We start from the raw sequence: 19,648 nt of genomic DNA on the forward strand, positions 1-19,648 counted from the left end.
AGGAACACTGGTGTGGCTTCAACAACCCGCTTCGCTTTTGACAGCTAAGGTCAGGGAGCTAGGAATGCACATACCAATCGCTCTAACAAGCACTCTGACTGCAACTGTGAAAAAGGGAAGACAAATAAAGCCAGACTGGAGTTGGTTTCTCTTTTACGATCCCTCACATCTAATAAGACATCCTATCCCAAACATCTCAACAGGAAAGAAAGAGCCGTATGTTGTTAAAAAGCAACCTGATGTCTCCACACTATATTTGAACACTCTCCCTCAGCCAACCTGAGTTGACCCAAGATGTCCCAAAAAGAATGGGTCTCAGGGACTGACTGCTCCCAAAAAGCAACCTAGACATCCTACTCAAGTACGCAACTGAGCAACCTAGAGTACTTCGTCCCTTTCGTCCCTGCTGCCCTTCAGCTCACACCCTCCCCTTCCAACTGCTGACTGGTCAGTGCAGCTCTTCTGCACAGACATTATCTGCATCATCTCAAACACCTGGCAGCTTCCTCCCGTGACACTTCTCTTTAGGACTTCTCACAAACAAGGCTTAATGAAAACCTCTTATTCCCAAAACTCTAACATCAAACAACCACACCTCAACAGAATGAAACTTTTGAGTATTCCAAAGTTTTTCAAGGATGAGGTAATCTGGAGGCTCAACATGTCTGAACTGAGCTGTCCTTACTTGGGCCCTTGAAGCCTCTTCCCTGTCTAGCCTTAGGTGACCCCCCACCCTTTGACAACTGTGTGAGCAGGGGCCCAGCTCCTGGGGCAGTATAGTCCCATCAATAGCAAGTCATCACCCCTGCCCAACAGGTCCCTTAGGAATCACAGTCCTGAAGTCTAAGGTAACAGATAACTGACCTCAGGAAAGTATAGCATCACTAGAATAACATTAATTACAAGGTAGGTTTACTTCCTGTATAAAACAACTGTGACTTAACATAAAAAAAAATCTCACTACTCAGGAATGACTTTTAAGAAAACTGAGGGCTATTTAAAGCAGCCTGAAAAAAAATACTACTTCCCTAGATTAATCAGCTCTTGTTTTCTTTATAAATTCAGTTTGTAAACTCTATGTAAAAAGTTTTGACCTCTTAAACTTTTTTCTTTTTCTTTTCTTTTTTTTTTTTTTTTGAGAGAGAGTCTCATTCTGTCACCCAGGCTGGAGTGCAGTGGTGCAATCATAGCTCACTGCAGCCTCAAACTCCTGGGCCCAGGAGATCCTCCTGCCTCAGCTTCCCAAGTCGCTGGGACTATAGGCGTATGCCACACCCAACTAGTGTTTTTAGTTTGTTTGTTTTGTAAAAGCAAGGTCTTGTCATGTTGCCAGGGCTGGTCTCCAACTCCTGGCCTCAAGCAATCCTCCTGCCTCAGCCTCCCCAAGTGCTGGGATTAGAGGCATGAACCACCACACCCAGCATAAACTATTTTTTAAAGCAAAGGCACAACCAGTTACAGATTCACTTGTTCCTTCTCCACTCCCACTGCTTCACTTGACCAGCACACACACACACAAAAAAAAGCACACACACACAAAAAAAAAGCAAAGGCAGATACGGACACAGTAATACTTCAGAAAACAGCAGAGGAGAAAACTCTGTGATAATCACTAGGAGTGAGCCACACAAACTTCGGTGGGGGACATCGGAGCACCCCAAGTGTGCTGAGAAAACCCACTGACCTGGCCCTAAATGGCACTCCTCGTACTGACTAAGCATGAGTCACACCTCATTAGTGAGCTTCCTTATTAAAGAAAGCTCTATGAACAAGGAGTAGCAAGAAAACACAAGTGATTACATAATGTTAATAATAAAACATTAATACAAGCTCACATCTGGAAAGAACTTTGGTTTTACATTCTACAGAGTAATTTTTTATTTCTTAATCAGATCTTAACATTTGAGAAACAGGCCCATATGAAGATGAAATGGAAAACTACTGTCTCACCCACAGACACAACACACTCTACCGTCTGTGCCTACAAACAGCACACTGTGACACAGGACAAGAAAACTCACAACAGGATGAAGGGCCCTGCCAGAGGAAAGAAGGGCCTTTCCTCCCGAGATACACTCAGCAACCCCAGAAGGGCCCATTCACGAACGTTCACATCAGACAGCACCAACTGTTCACATGAGTGAGGGTCTACTCCGAACTACAAGCTAGGCTCCCATGTCAAACTGTGAGTTTAATTCAGGAAAAGAATTGTGTGAACTTAATCTAACCTGCACGATTGTCTACCAGCTCTAAATCTTATTAGATGACAAAGAAATATACGTAATTACATTTTCAGGAGTAAAAGCTACAGTTTAGAAAATTTAGCTACCAACAACAAATATTTACATGGGAAGTTTAGAAAGTATCCTAAGCTGCTGGAAAAGACACAGGTTCCAGTTCCAACTCACTGTTCAACGGAGGGCCCTCGAACAAGTCACTTTAGATGGAGGTGTGCACTGGAGTTGGTACCCAGTGCAACTCATGTTGCCATTATCTATTTGCTACAAATCTCCCCTCTTCCTTTTCACTCCCACAACCAACTTCTAACCTCCCCCTGAAGAGCTGTCATTTTCACAATGAGGTAAAACTTGGAACCACATTAACAGATATCTGGTATCCTTGCATCTATAATTTAATGCTCCCCCATGTGAGCAGTAAAATCTCATGACACTTTTGGCTGTAAACACAATAAAAAAAGCAATCTGAGGATGAGAGAGAAGGCAGAGTTTCCCTTCACCTTAAACCCAACAGCCCAGGAGGGGCTGACTTCAGCCCCAGCTTTGAAACCAAATAGCCTTCAACAGCCCACTGATCTTAAATTATTTTTATTTAACTTGATTCACTGAAAGCATAGCCCTCAAAAGCATCCCTGGACAACAAAGAAACAACAAACCAGCCTGAGGTCAAGTAAGGAAAGGCCAAACAGCTCAGCCTACCACCATGCCCAGAGCTACTCAGTCCTGCATCCTCAGCCCTACCGCCATCAATTCATGACACACAAGAGTAAAGGCCACCCAGTCCTCCTGCATCCAGAGGGTACGCCCTGTGCAGTCTAATGATCAAGGGGACAGGGACTGGCAAAGATGCAAAAGCAAATTCTCTCCATCAAGCTGAACAACCCCCTGGAAAAGCAGTGTTTTCATGTGAGGGAGCTATTGGTAAGAATGGGCCTTGGTACATCTGTGGAGAGTTTACGTAGAAATAAACACAAAGAAGTTAGTGTGCCCCTACACACACTCCTACACACAGCGTCTTGCTCTGCAGCCCCCTCTTCTGTCCTGAGGCCAACCCTTCAAGTGCACCTGGCCTGGGTCCCCTGCAGTGTGATGTAAGGCTAAAACACTCACTTTTGCTCTCCATTCAGTTCCGCATCCACAGTTAAACTAAAAGTGATTTAGGGTCCTGATAGAAATAGCGCAGCCACCCGAATGAGGTGTGTCAGTATGGCCTCTGGGCGTGTGCACGCCCGCACGCGCGCACGCGCGCACACACACACACACCCAGGATAAAGGTTGCGTGACACTGACCTGCAGCAACTCACAAACACTCTTACACTAGTTAATAAGCTTAGCACGATTCAGCCAGGCATGGTGGCTCACGCCTGTAATCCTAGTACTCTGGGAGGCAAGGTGGGCGGGATTGCTCGAGGTCAGGAGTTTGAGGTTGCTGTGAGCTAGGCTGATGCAAGGGCGCTCACTCTAGCCTGGGTAACAAAGCAAGACTCTGTCTCAAAAAATAAATAAATAAGCTTAGCACGATTTAATATATCCAATTCTTCTTGCATAAAGTATTAAGTATTGGGAGGGGGGGCATGGGCAATATACGTAACCTTAACATTTGTACCCCCATAATATGCTGAAATAAAAAAAAGGAAAAAAAAGTATTAAGTACTTCCTGCCAGGTATAACTGCTTTCTCAGATTATAAGCCTTTTTTTAAAATCATAACTTCTAAGACTGATCTTTTCAACCAAATATTTATCTATTGGTATGTGCATTGAACTTTCAGAGACAGAGAACAAAAACAAGTCCAAGACAAGTGTAACAATGTATTTGGGCAAAAAGGTTCTCTGTCCTTCTTCTGTTCTCTGCTGCCTCTATCAACAGCCTTCAACCTCAAAAGTCTCTAACCCCTTCCTATCTGGACCCAAAACTACCATCATGGCCTACAGACTTTACACTGTCTTGACAAAAACTCCTTGAGGGCAAGTACCAGACTGTTTGGACTGCTGAGTCTCTGACCCCTGCCGCCAATAGAGGCTGTGGCCTGTTAGGAACCAGGCCGCATAGCATGACATGAGCGGCAGGCCAGCAAGCAAAGCTTCACCTGTATTTACAGCTGCTCCCCCATAAGCTCTGCCTCCCGTCAGATCAGCAGTGGCATTAGATTCTCATAGGAGCTTGAACCCTACTGCAAACCGCACATGTGAGGGATCTAGGTTGTGGCTCCTTATGAGAAATGCCTGATGATCCAAGGTGGAGCTGAGGCAGTGATGCTAGCACTGGGGAGCAGCTGCAAATACAGATTATCATTAGCAGAGAGGTTTGACAGCACAATAAATGTAATGCACCTTTATTATCGCAAAACCACCCCCTCCCCAGTCCATGAAACTGGTCCCTGGTGCCAAAAAGGTTGGGGCCGCTGGTCTTGGACATAAGAGCTGTTCAAACTAAGCGTCTGCTGAAATGAACAACCAGCAGGTGTCTGTTTCACCAGTTCAAGGCTCCCTCCTGGCCTCTGCCCATCAGGTCGGCCTAGAGAATGACCTCCCCTCCTGAAGTGAGCTGCCCACTTCCCACTCCAGAATGCGAGACCAGAGACATCCACATCTATCGGACATCCATAGGGCGGAGAGTGTGACATACAGCAGGCACAAAATAAACAACACCCAGACCCTGCCCCACGCTTCTACCCCATTCCTGTTCACTCTCCTTCATCTCCTCTGTCCTGTCCTTCATAAACCACTCCCCTAGCTTTTTGCCTCATCCCCTCCACCCAACCAACATACCTTCACCAAGGTTTTTATAAAAACATATTAGAAAAAACTTGAGTCTACACAACGTGACCACACAGTCCAGTTTAAAAATCTCCTCCCCCAAATTAAGTGTCCATCCACCAAGGAAGGAGTAGATGAAGAAAATATGGTATATATACACCCTGGAGTACTACTCAACCATAAAATGAATGAAATAATGTCTTTTGAAGCAACTTAGATGGAAGTGGAGGCCATAATCTTAAGTGAAGTCACACAGGAATGGAAAACCAAATACTGCTCATTCTCACATAGAAGTGGGAGCTAAGCTACGGGTACACAGAGTGGTACAACAGACACTGGAGACTCAGTTGTCAGGAGGAGGGAAGAAAAACTACCTATCAGGTGCAGTATACACTATTCAGGTGACAGGTACACTATGAACCCAGACATCACCACTATACAATTCATCTGTATAACCAAAAACCACTTCTACCCTTAACTCTATGGCAATAAAAAATAAAGACAGGCCAGGCGCAGTGGCTCAGGCCTGTACTCCTAACACTGGAAGACCGAGGAGGAGGAATGGGAGGATTGCTTGAGCCCAGGAATTCGAGACCAGCCTGGGTGATAGCAAGACCCTGTCTCTCCAAAAAATAAAACTTAGCCAGGTGTGGTGGTACATGCCTGTAGTCCCAGCTACTTGGGAGGCTGAAGGCAGAGGGATTAAGCCCAGGAGTTTGAGGTTGCAGTGAGCCATGATGATGCCACTGCATTCCAGCCCCAGCTACAGAGCAAGACCTTGTCTCAAAAATAAAGAAATAAAAAATAAAGACCCCTCTACATTTCAACAAGCTCCTCAATCCCTCCATGAGGATCCTCTCAGCCTACACTGCTGCTCTCAGGAGGAAACACCCTGGTCTCTTGCCCATGGGGACCCCTCAGTGACATGCCTTCATTTGGGTTCTCTTATACGCACTCTACTCTGGTCACTTTTCTGGGATGGGTATTCCTGACACTCATTTCATATGCATTCAGGTACTACTCCTACAACAAATTTTAAACCCCATCATCCACTTCATTTTTTTTTTCTGAGACAGAGTCTCACTGTCACTCCAGGTAGAGTGCAGTGGTGTCATCACAGCTCACTGCAACCTAAAACTCCTGAGCTCCAGTGACCCTCCCCCGTCAGCCTCCTGAGTACCTGGGACTACAGGTGTGCACCACCATGTCTGCACACCCTCATCTTCTTTAAATGGTTTACATTTTTCCTTTAAAAATGACATTCCATAGCTTCTTGTAGAATAAAAAAAAAAAAAAAAAAAAAAAAAAAAAAATAAAAAAAAAATAAAAAATAAAAATGACATTCCTACTTCCTATTAATAGTGTTTCTAGTAAGATAACTTCTTGAACCTGATGTTCAACTAGAAGCAGAGGATGGTGGGACTGACAGTGCAAACCAGAAGACAAACTGTGACCCTGCACTGACCTCTCACACCCAGAGCTGAATTCGTGGAAGCCAACCCTTTCTCTGCACCTCATAGTAGGGCAGGGTGTCCCATGCTGCGGCACCACAGCACTGCAAAACCAGTCTACTCATTACTTACCCTGACTTCCATCCAGCCTATCCAGCACCTTCAAACTCTGACACATCACCTTGTGCCTCAAAAATGTTAATCTCTCCTCCTTAGCAGACCAAACCTGGGCTTTGTGATTCCAAGCCCTACACAATCCAACCATGGTCCATTTTTCTAGTTTCATCTGCTACCATCTCCTTTCAATGGACTTCATGCTGGCATTCTCTTGTTACATCCCACCTTCCCAGCCTTTGTCCAGAGCCTTCTTGCAGTCTGGGATAGCCTTACTCTGATTTGTGCCCAGCTACATTCCACTTCTCAAACACACTGCTTAAATAGCACTTCCTCCATTAAATCTCCCAGTTCACGAGCCAGTATTCTTTCTCTCCTCTAATCTACCTCTTTGCATAGGAACCAGCACCTAATGTGAGTATAGTCAACTAAATGCATCTTTCTCCCCATCTCAGAGCAGGGCCTGCCTCTCCACCATCTTTCTATTAATATTTCCTGCAGCACAGCCTTGCACACAGCAAGCAACCAATAAACATCTGTTGACAAATCAGTGCAACATGAGAAAAAGCTGAGTTTGTCTAGTCTTAGAAGCCCCATACATAAAACACATAACTCCAGTTTTTAAAAGACAGAGCAGTTGTCCCACCACAGAGCAAGCCACGTTTGGAAAAGTAGTCAGGTTAAGCCAGAATATAGCTATACAGCGCTGTACAACGGTGCCAAAATATGTGAATAGTTACAAAGACATAAAGAGCAAAGAGTGTGCTCTTCAAACTGTCAAGATCATAAAGATGTGGAAAGACAAAAACACTGTTGACAGACAAGAGGAGACAGAGGAGCTGTGATGACCAAATGCAACACACAGTCGTGGACAGAATCCTGGAGCAGCAAGAGGACATTAGTGGATAAACACGTGAAATTCAAAAGAAGCCTGGGGTTTAGTTAAGAGTAATACACCATGTTACTTTCTCAGCTTTGGCAACTTCACCAATGTCACAGAACTGGAATGTGGATGAAGAATATGATAGAACTCTGTGTACTACTTCAGCAACTTTTCTGCACTTTGTAAATTATTCCAAAATAAAGGTTTATTTGAAACAAAACCTCGTCCAGGACTTGTAATTCTGACTTGTTTAATAAGTCCCCAACAATGCCACCCTACACTGGCCACGCGGATCCTGGAGAGCCTACACAACACAAAGCACTGGAGCCAGGCGCACAAGGACCTGCTCCAGCCCTGTCTACTTCGGTGGGACCCCAGCCTGGGATGCAGAAGAATGTCCCCACAGGCCCAAGTCCTAATCCCTGGAACCTGTGAATATTTTTGGTTACATGGAAAAGGGAATTAAGGTTACTAATCAACAGACAGGGAGAAGATGAGAGTCAGACAGATGAGGCCTTGCTGGCTGTGAAGATGGAAGAGAGGGTGCCAGCCGGGAATGTAGCTTCTAGAAGATGGAAAAGATAAGAAAACAAATCCTGCCCTGGAGCCTCCAGAAGGAACTAGCCCTGCCCACACCAGATTTTAGCCCAGGGAGTCAGGCTTCTAATCTACACAACTGCAAGGTCATAAATCTGTTGTGTTAAGGCACTAAATGTGTGGTAATTTGTTACAGCAGCGATAGCAAACTAATAGCACAGAAATACAAAAAGCCACAGGGCTTCTCCGACTCTGGGTGCTGGGTGCTCCTTCCCTTCCAACTTCCACATCTCCCACCACCTCTCCCCACGCAACCCCTGCCCCCCACACCTCATCCCCTGAACCAACATATCTGGGGACTTGGAAGAGAGCTGTTAAAGAGAAGGTATAGGTTCAGCCATAAAACAGATTTTCTGCTCAACTTTCTAAGATGTCATTGTGCCATTAGCTTCTACTTAAATGTTTTGTTTAATTAGAGTTTCTTAGTCTCTTTCAAAAGCCAGTCATCTGATGAGAACCCACGTTTAGCAGAATCAGATTTAACCGCTTTGTCAAAGAAAACAAATTTCACATGTAAATCTCCTTACAGTTACATCTGCTTAAAATTACCTGAGCTAAAAGTGAAAGCACAAATTACTATTCTAAATGTTATACTAAAAGATAAAGGATACAATTCAAAAATTACCTTCTAATGTTTTACGGAAAAAAATTTCTATAAAAAATGTTTTTTGAGTGTTAGCATACTTAATATATTAATCTCTAAACGGCAGAACTTCACATTTCAGGTAGACCATTCTCAAAGTAATAAAAATACCTACATAGGCAATTTAAATAAATTCAGAGCAAAACATACCATTCTAGTGAAGAAAAAATTCACAAAGTCTAAAAATTCCTTGAAATCAATACCAATCATGGGGCTGTGGCATACTACCATAACACTGCAAGTTCTCAACACATTTCTCAAACTCCTGAAAGTTGGATTTTCTTTTTTATAATCATCTAAAAAGGCAAGTTTCTGTTTTAGTGTTCTTCACATCCTTTAATTAGCCAGACATCTTAGCAATAATACTTTTTAAAAAGTTAATCCTTTCAAGAGTGCTGCTTTGGGGTTTTTTTGGTTTTTTATTTTCATTTCCTGTTTTGCAAGATGTAAAACCACATTTAGCAACATGGCGAATACTAACAAGGCTTGATTTCTTAAGACTAATGAGGTCCCTCCTGCTTCTCATCCTCTCTATTTTAGATGAGTTTAAACAGTATAGCCATAATAATCTCAAGTTTATATTATGATCCAGAATTAAATGAAAGTCTTTTTTGTTTATTTTGCTGGACATGAATGCAGTGGAAATACAAGATAATTCTAACTTTGGTCAAAACCTTATGAACCATCTGTACACCCCCATAATATGCAGAAATAAAAAAAAAATGAAAAAAAAAAAAAAAAAACCTTATGAACCAAGCATACTATGCAATCTTCCCATCATTTGGAAATACTGTATTCATTATTCCAGGACATCAGCATTCTAGACTGAAAACTGCCACTGGGAGAGGAGAGGAGGGGATACTTACTATTAATGTGGACAAGAAAAGAGGTCTATTTGCTACACTTTAGATGTAAAATAACCTCTGATATCACAAAGTTACTAAACATTTACAAATTAAATTTCAATTCCAGCTATTTTTTTTTTTTTTTTTTTTTGGAGACAGAGTCTCACTTTGTTGCCCAGGCTAGAGTGAGTGCCATAGTGTCAGCCTAGCTCACAGCAACCTCAAACTCCTGGGCTCAGGCGATCCTCCTGTCTCAGCCTCCCAAGTAGCTGGGACTACAGGCATGTGCCACCATGCCCGGCTAATTTTTTGTATATATATTTTTTAGTTGTCCAATTAATTTCTATTTTTAGTAGAGACAGGGTCTTGCTCTGGCTGGTTTTGAACTCCTGACCTCGAGCAATCCGCCCACCTCGGCCTCCCAGAGTGCTAGGATTACAGGCATGAGCCATCACGCCCAGCCAATTCCAGCCATTCTTAAAAGTCACATTATTTTAAGGTTTAAACTGACTTTATTATTTTGTAAATGTGATTTTTACAAAGCGCTTTACAATTAATGATCACACCCTTTTGTTTTGTGATGGAGCTCAACCGTAGGAAAAGGCTCTGCCAATGTGTGAAGCCCTCAGTTTCCCTGGTGGCTCACAAGTGTTTCTGCTTTAGTTATTGATATAATGTCAGCCATAGCTAAAAAGTAACAGCCTCAACGTCACACTTTTTAGAATTAAGCAAGTTACAAATGTTAAGGTTATGTAAATAGAATAAAAAAAAAAAAATAGAATTAAACAAGTAATGAGGAAGAAAATGTTTTGTGAATTTTACTTCAACTCCACAGAAAAATTTTTCATTTAAGTGATCATACAGCAGCATTAAGAAGAAATTTTTTATTTTAAAAATAAACAAAAATAATAATAATAAAGTGATCAAAAATGTTCTGTACTGAGAAAAAGCCAACATTTTCAAATAATGAACAGGTGCACAGTGGTTGCTTTACAAGTGGAAAAAAGGAGTGCCTACAGATTTTCAGGATAATAAATAATTCACGGCACAGATGCCAAGGGCTGAGAGAGCAGCACAGTCAGCCACAGCCGCTGCAACCTTGGCCTCCCAGAGGAAAGGAGGAAAGGGGTGGGCATCCCAAAAGCCTGGACTTCCAGTCAACAGGATTTTAGTTCTTCCCAGACCTTGAAAAACCACAGCCATATTGAGAGGATATATTTCTTTTCTTTTCACACTGAAAACCCACTTTAACTTTTTTTTTTTTTTGAGACAGTCTCACTCTTGCCTGGGCTAGAGTGCCGTGGCATCAGCCTAGGTCACAGCAACCTCCAACTCCTGGGTTCAAGCGATCCTCCTGCCTCAGCCTCCATAGTAGCTGGGACTACAGGCATGCGCCACCATGCCTGGCTAATTTTTTCTATATATATTAGTTGTCCAATTAATTTCTTTCTATTTTTACAGTAGAGACGGAGTCTCACTCTTGCTCAGGCTGTTTTCAAACTCCTGACCTTGAGCAATCCACCCGCCTAGGCCTCCCAGAGAGCTAGGATTACAGGCGTGAGCCACCACACACCACACGAAGGGCCTACACTTTAACTCTTTATTCACAGAACCAGCTTTAGAGCTGTGGGATTTCTTAGATGGAGGATACTGTCTAAATGTTTCTAACCACACCAACCAATTCCCCTCCACCAAATACCCTTGCCTCTTACTGTCACCCAAAAAGATAAAACAAGTCTTGATCTCCCAAATATACTGAAAATCAGTCTTTTCAAAAGCAATCTTTTACCAATTACATAATAGTTTCATTTTTTAAAAAAATTTGGAAAACATAAACCTAAGTGGAAAAACAACTCCATTTTGATGTATTTCCCTCCAAATAAATTATTTTTTCATTAAATCACTATGATATTAAACCACCTGTTCATGTTACATTCGGCCAGAGGTGCTCAAAGTTACAGATGAAACTTAATTACCATAAGCAGCAGCAGCAACAAACTACACTCAGCATAGACTTGGATTCCAAACAAGCCTTTACAACTGAAACCTATGAAAAGGATGCAGAAATCTGAGAAAAACTGCTTCCAGCCTTCTACTTTGGCCTAAAAGCAGCAGACTACTAAAATTGCTTTCACAGGAAGCATTTTCTTCCTACAAGGACAACTTTCCCTTTAATTATTTTATCGCTTGTTCCCACCCAATTTTGAAAGCCCCCCACCTTTGTCTAAACTGTAAAAGCAAACTTGTAATGAAAGCAAACAAATGGGAAAATAACTAAAATGCACAAAGCAGAATTTTTTATCAAATAAATATAAGTTCATGATCCTAACTTTCTCCTTTCAAAATTACTCAGACACTTCCACATACAGGCTGTAAGCAACTCAAAAAATACTTCTCAAGCCACTTCTATGGCTACAGTGTGACACCCTAGGCTAGACACAGAGTGACCAAGAAGATCATCCCTATCTTTATTACTGTCCTTGGGGAGGGGAGACATTAAACCAATCATTACATATTTGAGAAACTTTGTGTTAAGTCCTACGTGGCCATAACAAGGTGAGAGGAGGGCAGGACATTTTCCTTGCAAGTAATGATTAAGAAGACTTGCTAATATACAGCTATTATGTATCTATATAATTAATAGTAAAAAAATAAAAATAAAATAATAGTAATTTTTAAAAGGAAGTGATATTTAACTAAGATCCAAAGGCTAAGTAGGAGTTACACTGGAGTTGGGGTGGAGGGATCTGCATGGGATGGATGCAAGCATGCCGAGTACTCAAGGATGGATACACTGAAGACCCTGGTCCAGAGAGAGGGATCAGTACATGTCAAGGCCATGCCCAATCTGGGAAAGGAAAGGCCAATGTGACCAGAGTGACCAAGGGTCTGACTGGAGGCGGGGATCATGTGATCACAGTTAGGCCACGATTATCATTTGGGATGCTGTTATGAAAATAACATTTGTAGTCTACCATGTAAGTACATAAAACACTATTAAGTACACAGCTGAGTCTGACTCTAGCTTAAGAGATACCATGAATAAGGTCCATCAAACAAACAAAAACCACTTAATAATAGAAACATCTACCAGAATTAACAAAGCAGTCATGAAAGTAGATCATTTCCTAAGCCAAAAAGGCTTTCTATACCACTTTTCTTCCTGCCTGAGTTCCAGGAGCTGAGGATTGACATCCTCTTTCACACAGCTTTAAGATAAAAACTGAAAAAGTTGAATTGCACAGACATTCCATTTGAAATTCAAATTAAGAGAACACATACTGAAAACATTTCAAGACAATAATTTCTAGTTATCTGAATTCATTCAATTTTTGTACAAAGTTTATCCAACAGGCCACACTGAATCCCCACAGGGCACTGACTACCAGCAGTAATACACTGACGACCCCAGGTCAGCATCATTTTCACCTATTAACTAGCAACTATCTTGCTATTAAGAGCAGCTAGTCCATCACACTTACCATTTGAGGGATGAAGGAACTTACACATGGTAATGGGCAGATCAAAACACTTATTTTGGCAACAAATGCAGATAATTCTCTGAACCAGCATTTACTGATACTCTCTAATTATGTTATTTAATTGATGATGGGCTCACTGCCCATATGCAAAATAACTTGCCTCTTATATGTGATGAAACATAACCTTACTATGTCAAACCTACTTAAAAATCCAAGGCACACAAAGCTTCTTGAAAAAATATTCTCAAATACAAACGGCATAGTTTCTTTAACTCTATTTGTAGAAAGTTCTACTTGTCACTGTATCAACATTGTAATTATAGCTAACATGACAGCCACTAGTCATCAGCAGCCCATCTGGCTGAGTGAGATGAAAGGCACTGCTGGTGCTGTGTGATTAACAGGCTAGTCCAGAGAAAAGCATCTGATAGTGGCAATGCAAGTTAGAGGGCTACACAAGTCAGAACTGCAAAAGAGGAATTCAAGACTAGATGACACCTTTAAAAACTAACTTCTAAATTCTGTTATGTATATTTTACCACAATAAAAATAAAACAGAAGGAAAAAAAGGCTTCTGAAAGTTTCAAGTTTGGGTCAAATTTAGGAATATCTTTTGCACAGCTCTTCAAGGGACTCAAGAGGCACGCACACAGAACAGAGAAAATGTCATAGCAACTTGGTCTTTGTTCACTCCCATCCCATTCCATTCCGGTCAGCCAGCCTATCAGATGAGATCCTGCTCTTAAGCGTGAAACTACAGAAAGAGAACAACAGCTGAATGGGAGAGTGGGGGAGGAAACACCAACTATATGGAAATCCAATGCAAGGGTCACAAAGTCTAAGATATTCCTTTTTTTGTTTGTTTAACTACAGTTGCAAAGTAACATCAGAGTTCTTGTGCAATCATTCTCAAAAGACACAAACAGAACTCTAGGTCTTCCAGGGCAGCCAACATTTAGTAAGAGAAATCAAGGTCCCAGAGGCACCAAATAAAGTCTCAGGGTCTCTGATTTTGAACTATCCAAGTTATGCCATTGACTGGGTTTGCACAAACCAAAAATAGTAACTGTTTCAACGGCACTTTTTCCACAAGCAATATCATCTTACATGTTTCGCTGAATAAGTCTCATCTTCCCCCCCCAAAAAAGACCAAAAGATTCTAAGTTTTGCAGCTCAACAACTGTGCACACTTCTACTTCTTAGCTGAAAAAGACTTAAGGATACTGCTCAAATCACTGCAGAAAAACACCACAGAACAAAGCCTGAAATCTGATTTTTCAATCCAAAAAAGTGCAAAACAACCCTATTCTTGCAAATGAATACAAAACTTCTCATAACCTGCAGAAACCATGAAACCAAGCATGGTACATCTTGACTGTTATGAGGAAAATAATTTTCAAAGCACAGGCCCCTCTTAGACTGGCTTAATCTTCCAAAAGCCTCTTCCAAAACTCCCTGGAAGCTGGTATACAAGACTAGCTTTCCAAAAACACAACAGAAGCAGCAAATCTCAATGAGGTACCAGGAAAAGTGCAGGCCTCAAGAAAAATCAAGACTTCTGCCTAAAACACAACACAGATACAAGATTTAAGAGCACAATCCCTCTTTCAGAGGGGACTGAATACATGTGGCAGGGCCAACCCTCCACAGACACACACACACACACACTCTCTCTCTCTCTCTCTCTCACACACACACACACACACACACTCTCTCTCTCTCTCTCTCTCTCACACACACACACACACACACAGACACACACACACACACACACAGCTACCGCCCTGCCAGGGGATGATGAAATGAGGAACGGAAATTAACATTTCAGGCAACGTCTCACATTGTTCCTTGAGGCCAAGGGCTGCTGTTGCAGCCGCCACCGCCGCCGCTTTCCTCCCACCCTCCCTCCCCCGTGGCACCCCCCCACGCCGCTGCCCCGCATTCCTGCCCCTCCGCCAGCCTACGCGCGCCTCCTGCAGCCCCGACGCCCCCGTCCCAGTTCGCCCGCCCCCTCCGGCTCAGAGCCCGAGCGCCGCCGGCTCCCATTTCAAAACAGCGATAATAATAGTGACGCTGAGAATAACGACTACGAGAAGACGCCGAAGGCGCCCCTCCCGCGGGTCAGAGGTCGGCGCTCCCACTCCCCAGCACCCCCGCGCCCACGGTCGGCCCCTCATGGCCCCCAAGTCGGCCCCAGAGCCCACGGTCGGCCCCTCACGGCCCCCCAGGCCCGCCCCGGAGCCCGTGGTCAGCACCTCACCGACCCCAGGCCGGCCTCGAAGCCTACGGTCGGCCCCTCACGGCCCCCAAGTCGGCCCCGGAGCCCGTGGTCGGCTCCTCACGGCCCCCAGGCCGGCCCCGAAGCCCACGGCCAGCCCCTCACGGCCCCCAAATCGGCCCCGGAGCCCACGGTCGGCCCCTCACGGCCCCCAAGTCGGCCCCGGAACCCACGGTCGGCCCCTCACGGCCCCCAAGTCGGCCCCCGAGCCCACGGTCGGCCCCTCACGGCCCCCGGGCCCGCCCCGGAACCCACGGTCGGCCCCTCACGGCCCTCAGGTCCGCCGCGGAGTCCACGGTCGGCCCCCAGGCCGGCCCCGGAGCCCACGGTCTGCCCCTCACGGCCCCAAGGCCCGCCCCGGAGTCCACGGCCGGCCCCTCACGGTCCCCAAGCCCGCCCCGGAGCCCACGGTCGGCCCCTCACGGCTCCCAGCCTCCCAGGCCCGCCCCGGAGTCCACGGTCGGCCCCCAGGCCGGCCCCGGAGCCCACGGTCGGCCCCTCACGGCCCCCAGGCCAGCGCCTCACGGCCCCCAAGCCGGCCCCGGAGCCCACGGTCGGCCCCTCACGGCTCCCAGCCTCCCAGGCCCTCCCCGAGGCCCGCGGCGCTACTCTGCCGGCGGGAGAGGCCTGCAGGCCGCAAGGCCGAGCGAACGCCCGCGCCCGCCCCCGTCCCGGTCGGTGGCGCCTCTCACCCGGCTCCGAGGGCGGCGCGGCTCCGCGGCGGCTCAGCGGCGGGGCGCAGGCGCTGCCCATGCAGCCCGCGGCTGCGTCTCCCGGGCCGCGCGGCCCGAGCGGGAAGGCGGCGGCGCGGGCTCCGGCCGGCCGAGCTGCGGAGGCCGGGCGGGAGACGAGCCCGCCCCTAGGGCGCGCCCAGTGCTCGGCGGACGACGCGGCTCCCGGTGCGGGCGCTACTGCGGGGGCGTCTGGCCGCGGGCTAGGCGGCGGCGCCTCCCCGGCTGGGGCCCTCGGTCCATCGCGCGCCGTCTCGGGGCGGCCTCTGGCTCCAGGACCCAGCGGCGGCTGCGGCGGGCGCCGGCCGCATGAGACACTCCCGCCCATTGGCCCGCCGTATCCGCCACCGCCATTGGCCCGCCCCGGCCGGGCAACAGGGGCTACGCACGTCAGGGCGTCGGGAGGAAGTGCGCTAAGGGGGTGAAGGGGCGGGAGGAGGATTGACAGTTTCTGTGACAGACCTGAGGCGGGACCAGAAGGACGTCCGGACAACGATTGGTCGACATCGTGCGTAAGGGTGACGGAACGAAGGGATGATGTAGCGAGCAACCGGATTGGCTACCTGTGTCGCTAAAGGGGTGGGAATTTTGCGTTTAGAGTTAAGGATTGGTCTTCCCAAGTGCCGGAAGCGAACAGGAACAAGCTCTAGAAACCAGATTGGGTATTCCGGGAGCAGGAAGACAAGATGTCAGCCTTGCGGGCTGAGCTCTTACTCCAGGTGAACCCGTCATCTCTCGCCTGTTCCCGGGCTGCTCGAGCCACGTCCACCGGGCCTCCGGGAGACGCAGCTCCAGGCCGCGCCGGTCGTCCCGGGCGGCGGCATCGTCCTAGCGGCCCGGCCACGGTCCTCCCGCGCGCCTGGGCAGTGGGGAGGCGGCCCCTCGGGCACGGAGAGCTGGGGTGGCGGGGACCGAGAGGCGCGGTGGGGACCTCGGGCCGCTCTTACACGGAACGCGGGCCATAGCTGCCACAGCTTTCGAGGGAAGGGCGACTCACCTCGGCCCGCGCAACTGCGCGCTCCCCGCGTTGGTGAAGCAGCGCACGTGAACCTTCCCTCGCTGTCGGCAGTGACAGCCATCCGGACAGGTCGCCTCTGGTCACGTCCTGAGAACCTATCAGCCTTCAAAAGCTCCCCTGGAGTCTGGAAAGCTGAACCATGAGGGATTCTTGCTGCTTAGGTACCAGCCAAGGCAAAGCACCTCGGCGAGTCAAAGCTGTAACTGAGGCCGGGCGCGGTGGCTCACGCTTGTAATCCTAGCACTCTGGGAGGCCGAGGCGGGCGGATTGCTCAAGGTCAGGAGTTCAAAACCAGCCTGAGTGAGACCCTGTCTCTACTATAAAAATAGGAAGAAATTAATTGGCCAACTAATATATATATATATATATATATATATATATATATATATATATATATATATAAATTAGCCGGGCATGGTGGCACGTGCCTGTAGTCCCAGCTACTCGGGAGGCTGAGGCGGGAGGATCGCTTGAGCCCAGGAGTTTGAGGTTGCTGTGAGCTAGGCTGATGCCACGGCACTCACTCTAACCTAGGCAAGAAAGCGAGACTCTGTCTTAAAAAAAAAAAAAAAGCTGTAACTGATGCTTGCAGGAGCAGCACAGTCTTGCACTTGATCATTTAGTTCTACGAAACGTGAAAAAGATGAGAATACGTAGTCATTATTTTGTTGGCAAACTCAAGCTAACATCAAAGTAATCAAGCCTCTGGTAAGTCTGGGTCCTATTTCAAATGCCTCAATGTACTCATCCAGGAGAACTAAACCAAAAAAGCTAAATGAACAAAACTGATGCTCCTTTAATTTTTTTTTTCAGTTCTTTATTTTACTAGGCCGTAAGACAACTGGTAAGCAAAATACTCACAGGGCTCAAATTATGAAATCATCCAATTGCAAATTCCAGAGAGGATGGGGTCGGAAAGATGGGCTTTTTAGTCAGCATGCGATCCGGTAGGGAGGACTTTCTGTTGTCAAACTGGCCCTATTCAAATCCCAGCCTCACCAATGACTGTCACCCTGGATACTTTATCTCTCAAACCCTGTTCCTTATGGGTACAGAAGTTCCTTATGGGTACAAAATGGGAACAAGAAGTAGCACCTATTTCATAGGCTCATCAGGAAGATTGAATAAAGAGGATGTGAAACCTGTAGAACAGTTATGGGGAGCTTTGTGGAAATATTGGTTATGCTATAACTGGACTTTCAGACTCCTCCAGGCAACCAGATTTTGTTTTTCCTTCACACAACCAGTAACCTCATTGGATGAAGATTGAACACCTGAAAAAACAGCCAACCCGTGGGCCAACAAGCATTCATGAAAAGATAATCCAAGGGCTCCCATATTTGTCTCGTTGTAACAATTATCTGTAAAAATTGATAGAATTCAGAATCCCAGCCGGGTGCAGTGGCTCACGTGTGTAATCCTAGCACTCTGGGAGGCCGAGGCCGGCAGATTGCTCAAGGTCAGGAGTTCGAAAACAGCCTGAGAGCAAGACCCCATCTCTGCTATAAATAAAAAGAAATTAATTGGCCAAGTAATATATATAGGAAAAATTAGCCAGGCATGGTGGCGCATGCCTGTAGTCCCAGCTACTCGGGAGCCTGAGGCAGAAAGATTACTTGAGCCCGGGAGTTTGAGGTTGCTGTGAGGTAGGCTGACGCCATGGCACTCACTCTAACCTGGGCAACAAAGTGAGACTCTGTCTCAAAAAACAAACAAACAAAAAAGAATTCAGAATCCTGAACCCCATGCTTACCTGTTGAATAAGTCTAAATGGGAGGGAACTAGGAATTGGTATTTTGTGTTTTGGTCTCTTACAGCAGCAGTCCCCAACCATTTTGATACCAGGGACTGGTTTCATGAAAGACAATTTTTCCACTCACCTCCTGCTGTGTGGCCTGGTTCCTAACAGGCCACAGACTGGTACCAATCTGCCCAGCAGTTGGGGACCACAACCTTATAGTACTTATATTAGGGAAAATTCATTCAAAAAACATTGACCGAAACCAATCAAATACGCTCTCTAGGGAATTTTCTTGTCTTGTCTTTTAAGAGACAGGATATCACTTTGTTTCCCAGGCCGGAGTGTAGGGGTATTCACAAGTGTGATCTTCCCACACCACATACTGGAACTCCTGGCTTCAAGCAATCTTCCTACCTTGGCCTCCCAAAGTACTAAATTTACAGGTATGGTGGCCGGGTGCGGTGGCTCATGCCTATAATCCTAGCACTCTGGGAGGCCAAGGCGGGCGGATTGCTCGAGGTCAGGAGTTCGAAACCAGCCTGAGCAAGAGTGAGACCCCATCTCTACTGTAAATACAAAGAAATTAATTGGACAACTAATATATATAGAAATCAAAAATTAGCAGGGCATGGTGACACATGCCTGTAGTCCCAGCTACTTGGAAGGCTGAGGCAGCAGGATTGCTTGAGCCCAGGAGTTTGAGGTTGCTGTGAGCTAGGCTGATGCCACAGCACTCACTCTAGCCTGGGCAACAAAGCGAGACTGTAACTCAAAAATAAATAAATACATTTACAGGCATGGGCCACTGACCAAGCCCACCCAGCTCTATGAAGGTAGATATGAATAAACAGATAGTTTGCCTTGGTAGAT

The 19,648-nt window shown here is 46.1% G+C and overlaps 1 protein-coding gene across 6 annotated transcripts in view; it reads right to left on the minus strand.

Annotated features, from left to right (window-relative positions):
- Positions 1–16,359, minus strand: part of ANKRD11 (ankyrin repeat domain 11) — a 178,400-nt gene extending 162,041 nt beyond the window's left edge. For 4 of the 6 annotated variants that reach the window (XM_075995894.1, XM_012737258.3, XM_012737256.3 and 1 more), the window contains exon 1: positions 15,981–16,358. The gene's annotated coding sequence lies outside the window, so the exon portion shown is untranslated. Of the gene's footprint in view, positions 1–15,980 lie in introns of all 6 variants that reach the window. The other 2 variants (XM_075995893.1, XM_012737261.3) reach the window with 1 other exon arrangement.
- Between the last annotated feature and the right edge of the window lie 3,289 nt (positions 16,360–19,648).

Source organism: Microcebus murinus, chromosome 20 (genome assembly GCF_040939455.1).
Source record: "Microcebus murinus isolate Inina chromosome 20, M.murinus_Inina_mat1.0, whole genome shotgun sequence".
Taxonomy (NCBI): Eukaryota; Metazoa; Chordata; class Mammalia; order Primates; family Cheirogaleidae; genus Microcebus; species Microcebus murinus.